Here is a 6,550-nt window from a genome sequence, read left to right as displayed (position 1 = left end):
ATATTTTCAAAGTGGAAAAATTTACGGACTTTTTCTCTTACGAGGTTTTCACGCTAACTACTGATAATTTTTTATAAAGATTTTATCCTCAATTTTAAATATAATATATATATAATTCACCAAAAAATTAATTTACGAAGGTGTCATTAATTCTATTATTATCCAATGTTACTATTTTAAAATGATAATAACAGAATCAATGACTTTTTAAAGTAGTTATCATTTTAACCATTTTTAAATAGTTACATTGATAATAATAGAATTAATGACACCTACGTAAATGCTTTATATATATTATATATATATATATATATATATGGTGTAATAAATAAAATATTATGCAATACATACATACATATATGTACGTACCTACATCTACATGTATATATACATGCATATATAAATATATATACGTGAGTACAGGACATCATCACAAATAGACGTAGCTCCCGAGAAACGAAAACGTAAAAACAAACGTGGAAACATATCTATATATATATATATATATAACGGGAAGCTTTATGAAAATAGACAAAAGACGAAGGCAGGTTTACGGAAATAAACAAAAGACGAAGGCAGGTGGAATACAAACAAACAATTGTATTAGTATGGCGCTCAGGAAATATAAATAAAACAAGTCTTTAACGTTTCGAGCCTACGCTCTTCAACAGAAAGATACACAGAGAAAAAAAACACAGAAAGAAGGAGAGAAAAAAAATGCGTGCAGAGGCTAGCGAATCAACATGGCGATATATATATATATCCTAATGTATTTCAGTGACTTAACCTTGAACAGAGCTACATAGACTCATAACAAAATATATGAAATTGGTTGCAAAGGCAATTGCATGGTGTCTATAAAGCAGAAACGGACGTCGGACAGATTTAAATTAAATATGCTGTATATAATTGAAAAAAAGTTGTAAAAAGAAAAAAAAATATATACAAATGTTATTATTGTCCGTATTCATCGTAATTTTGTAATATATTTATGCGCGCGTGTGTGTGTGTGCCACGCCAGTTCAATGAATGTAGCAAGAGCTCTTGGCTCTTGTTTATAAGATTCTGCAAACAAATTATTCGCTGATGCCAACCGATGATAAATTGTGATGTGTACGGTGAAAAATGAGTCAAAACGATGATAAACATATTTCCTTCTTAATACGTTCCGGAAGTCTCCATCATGAAAACATTAATCGCTATTGTATTTTGTCATTAGAGAACAACTTCTCGTTTTACACGTGATGGTTTATATTCGTTGCAGCGGTCGGGATATAACGCCTGGCCTCGTATGTTTCCGTCATCAGAGGCACCCCTGACATATTGGACATAGTATGACCTCCTACAATGATTAAGACAAAAGAACTTTCACATGGTTTATCTTCAGTCACAGCGATCCAGAATTGGCTGAGGTGAGTAGTAACAGTACAATCCTCAGGTCTTACATCACAGTACCCATTTGCTAGATTCAAAGAAAAGAACTGAGATCCATCACTTATTATATCATTATAGCGCAGTTGTCACATCTGTTGCTTTTGATCTTTAAGAAGTGCTGCTAGTGTCTGAGAAGTGGGCATTCTTAGACAGGATTTGAATTCCACCCACAACCCCACCAACACCGCCACCACCGCCATCGCCGCTGCCGCCGCCTTATATGAATATCGGTACGTACTGGGTCTAGTAATCATTTACGGGTATCATATAATGTGGCTAAGTTAAACTTCAGAAATAATACCCGTTTCATGAAATAATTATAATATCATTCTACGCGTTCCTGCGGTCTCTCAGTTTTATCCGTGTGGACACTTACGCCAAGGGAGGAAATAACTCGACGGAAGAAATACATATAGTGCTCTAGCATGACCACAACCGTATAGTTGAAACGAGTAAAAAAATAATACATATTAATGCATATGTATATATATATATATAGAATAGTGGTACAACAAGGCACCAATGTTTACTGGAAATAGCAGTCAATAATTTTACGATGCTATAGTAAAACTTCAATGTATATATTCTGGCAAAGATGCGTGCGGGCAGCGAATATGAAAAAATCTCATCTAGAGAGAGGGAGAGAGAGAGAGAGAGAAAGAGAGAGGGAGAGAGAGAGAAAGAGAGAGAGAGAGAGAGAGAAGGGTATGAAGAGGAGACAAAGAGAGCTAGAAAAGAAAAGACGAGAGAAAGTTAGTGAGAAAGAGAAAGAGATACGAAGATCTGCATTATTCCGGATTTGCGTGATTCAAATTGCAGGCGAAGTTGAAATGCTTGACACATTGAAACAGTGTCATGAAGATCTATAAATTTACGGATTAAAATATATTTCGACAATCAGATAAAAGTGAAATAATCTAAGCAAATCGTCGTTGATATTATATTTTTATCTTTTACACGTTCCAGACCAAAGGCTGTGGCCATGCTGGAGCACCGCCATTGTTCTTTTTTTATCATTAGATTTAAATGCTTATCGATATTATGAGAGTAGAAATATACATATGTTGGCAGAAGAAAAAGTAGATAGATAGATAAATAGATAGATAGATAGATAGATAGACAGACAGACAGACAGACAGATAGATAGATAGATAGATAGATAGATAGATAGATAGATAGATAGATAGATAGATAGATAGATAGATAGATAGGGGAGTCTACAAATATATCAAGAGATATGCAGATAGAGAGATATGTTAAGTGATATACAAATAGATATGTAGATAAACTGAAACGAAATGAAAATATCTCAATTGGTAAATAACTTGGACTGAACTTTGGTGGTGGTTGGACAGCGAAAAGCGTAGTTTTTTTTAAATACATGAACAAATTTTTACCTTTTTAATTAATATTTTATTTCTTTAAACTATAAAACACATCATATCTGTCAAACATATTAAAAGAAGGAAAATAAGCAAAACCTTCTAAGTTCATTTCAATTATATTTAAAAGTATATATTTTGATTAAATGGCAGGATTTCGAAAGAATTTTTAAAAATTCTGTATGTTAAATATATAAATAATTGATATTTTGAAATATGCCGACTTACACCACGGAATGTCCACGGGTCCCGCTAGATAATAATTCATCAGAAATATACTTGTGAATGGAAGGTGGTATATGTAGGAGTGGCTGTGTGGTAAGTAGCTTGCTTACCAACCACATGGTTCCGGGTTCAGTCCCACTGCGTGGCACCTTGGGCAAGTGCCTTCTACTATAGCCTCGGGCAAGTGCCTTCTACTATAGCCTCGGGCTGACCAAAGCCTTGTGAGTGGATTTGGTTGGCGGAAACTGAAAGAAGCCCGTCGTATATATGTATATGTATATGTATGCATATGTGTGTGTGTGTGTGTGTATGTTTGTGTGTCTGTGTTTGTCCCCCCCCCAACATCACTTGACAACCCGTGCTAGTGTGTTTACGTCCCCGTCACTTAGCGGTTCGACAAAAGAGACCGATAGAATAAGTACCAGGCTTACAAGGAATAAGTCCTGGGGGGGTCGATTTGCTCGACTACAGTCGGTGCTCCAGCATGGCCGCAGTCAAATGACTGAAACACGTAAATGAGTAAAAGAGTATACATGATTAATTCTGGAGGTGTAGTTGCCAGGTAAGTGGTTTGATCCGAGCCCGTGTGTTCACACTAAAGCAATTAGCGTCGAAACACACTGTAGCCATTCAAATCACACGCAGTTTTAACTTCACTTAATCATTTAGTATTTGGTATCATGTGGAGGCGCAATGGCCCAGTGGTTAGGGCAGCGGACTCGCGGTCGTAGGATCGCGGTTTCGATTCCCAGACCGGGCGTTTTGTGAGTGTTTATTGAGCGAAAACACCTAAAGCTCCATGAGGCTCCGGCAGGGATGGTGGTGATCCCTGCTGTACTCTTCACACCCACTTTTCTCTTACTTCTGTTTCTGTTGTACCTGTATTTCAAAGGGCTGGCCTTGTCACTCTCTGTGTCACGCTGAATATCCCCGAGAACTACGTTAAGGGTACAAGTGTCTGTGGAGTGCTCAGCCACTTACACGTTAATTTCACGAGCAGGCTGTTCCGTTGATCGGATCAACCGGAACCCTCGTCGTCGTAACCGACGGAGTGCTTCCAAATTTGGTATCAAAATTTCCGTATCAATGTTTGCGTGAAATCTACAGTCTTCGTGTTTTTTGAATGGCTTATATGTATCTTCGACGCTGTAATCGTATAAGATTACTCGAAATACAACATCGCATCGTTTTGAGCTGGTGTAGTTATTTTTAGTTAACTTCTTATCATCCATTTCAATATTATTTCAAGATAATATGATTAAAAGATTAGCACGACTGTTCTGTTAAATAAAAAGCATAATATTTAACATTCGCTAAACTACACTTCACATGGACCGTGTTTAATCTTTCTCCACCTATTCCTCCTTTACTGCTCCTCCTTCTCCTCCCAACCATCTTTCTTTCTCTTCCAAACAGGTATTCCTAATAAGGATAGTAATTAACTTGGCATCTAGTTTGTTGGTGTTAGAGTGTCGAATTAATATCATTGCTATTTATTGACGATAATCACACATGCAAATATTTTTATACGTGAATGACTTATATAATTTTTGTTAATGAATTTGTTACCGGGCGCCGAAAACGTTGTTGTTCCATCGTCTGATCTGGAGAGGACAACAATTACTGAATGCACTAATAGAAACTCTTCTCCAGAATTACCGAGTTTGAAACCCAGAATTACAAACTTAAAAAGACTTTGTGATATTTTCTGATATATTCTCAACACATATTTAAACATATTTTTGGAATAACGAGAAAAAAATTAAAATGAAAAAATATGTATAAAGAGTATTTTTATTTTAAGCTTGAATTTGCTGCCAAGTTTGAGGGTAACAGTTCTGAATAATAACATAGGTGAAAGAAAAAATTAAATGTTTAGCGTATGGCTCCTCTCTTATCTAACTCCGCTACGAAACTAGAGCTACGAACTTAATTAATTCACAACTATAGCCCATAATCAATGGGAATTTACCGAAATACTGTGAGAGAGGCAGAGAGAGAGAGAGGGAGAGAGAAGAAGAAGAAGAAGAAGAGAGAGTGAGAGGGAGAGAAGAGAGAGAGAAGGGGATAGAAAGTGAGCGAGCATGAAATACGCCATTTTTGCTGTTAGCAGAAGCTGCTGCTGTATGAGTCAGGCTGAGGGTTGAGTGTGCGTGTATATATATGCATATTGAGTTGGTTTGGTGTATACATACATACATACATACATACATACATACACACATACTATAATATATATATATATAATATATATTATATATATATAATATATATATATATATAATATTATATGTATATACATACATATACATATATTATATATATATATATACACGTATGCACATGTATATATGTGTGTATGTATAATGCATGTAACAATAGTAGTAGTAGTAGTAGTAGTAGTAGTAGTAGTTTGAATAAGTAGCTTTTTCAGCATTTTCTTCTCTGTTCATGTTCTGAGGGTTAAAATTATACCTTAAATTAAAGTTGACGTATTTGTTACTAGCTCTCTTTCTTCCCCTTTTCCTTTCACACAACACACACACACGTATGTATGTATGTATGTATGTATGTATGTATGTATGTATCTATGTATGTATGTATGTGTAAAGCTGTTATAGACTCGGTTTATCAAAGTTGAATAAAATCACACGTTGTTGAAAAATAAATGGATGTCAATTAAAGAATGTAGAAATGAATTAAGTTGGCGAACAAAGCAGCAGCATGTAAGTAATAATAATAATGACAGTGTCAACATAGATGACAGCCATATTACTGAGGCTAATAGCCCTTTCACTGTTACCATAGTTAAGACTAATAAGAATAGAAGAAAAAGGAAATATAAACAAAAAAAGCCATCCTTCACATAGAATTATTCCTAAAAACAAAAAAAACCCAACTAAATTTGAGATTCGAAGTAAAAAAGCTGACAGGAAAAAAGGAGAAGCAAAAAGAAATGAAACCGATGATAGTAATAATAATCCTTTTTTACAAGAGATACAAGGCCTGAAATGTTAGGGGAGGGGGACTAGTCTATGGCATCGACCCCAGTGTTTCACTGGTACTTAATTTATCGACCCCGAAAGGATGAAAGGCGAAATCGACCTCGGCAGGATTTGAACTCAGAACAGAAAGTCGGACGAAATGCCGCTAAGCATTTTGCACGGTGTGCTAACGATTCAGCCAGATCACCGCCCTAATAATAATAATAATAATAATAATAATAATAATAATATATAATAATAATAATAATAATAATAATAATGATAATTACAATATTAATAATAATAATAATAATAATAATAATAATAATAATAATAATAATAATAATAATAATAATAATAATAAAATGCCCTAATGCAGTACCAGACAGTGGCTCTCATGGCTTCTGATCTTAACTGATTGGAAGTATTATCATGGACATTGTTTTGTCTTGGTATTAAAGATGGGCTACAGCAAATATTCTGCTCAATACCACAGATTTGCTTGTCAGTTGTTTGACCTTAACC

The sequence above is a fragment of the Octopus sinensis genome, linkage group LG15 (assembly GCF_006345805.1).
Source record: "Octopus sinensis linkage group LG15, ASM634580v1, whole genome shotgun sequence".
NCBI classification, from domain to species: Eukaryota; Metazoa; Mollusca; class Cephalopoda; order Octopoda; family Octopodidae; genus Octopus; species Octopus sinensis.
The sequence above is the reverse complement of the archived record's forward strand: the minus strand, read 5'-3'. Positions refer to the sequence as shown.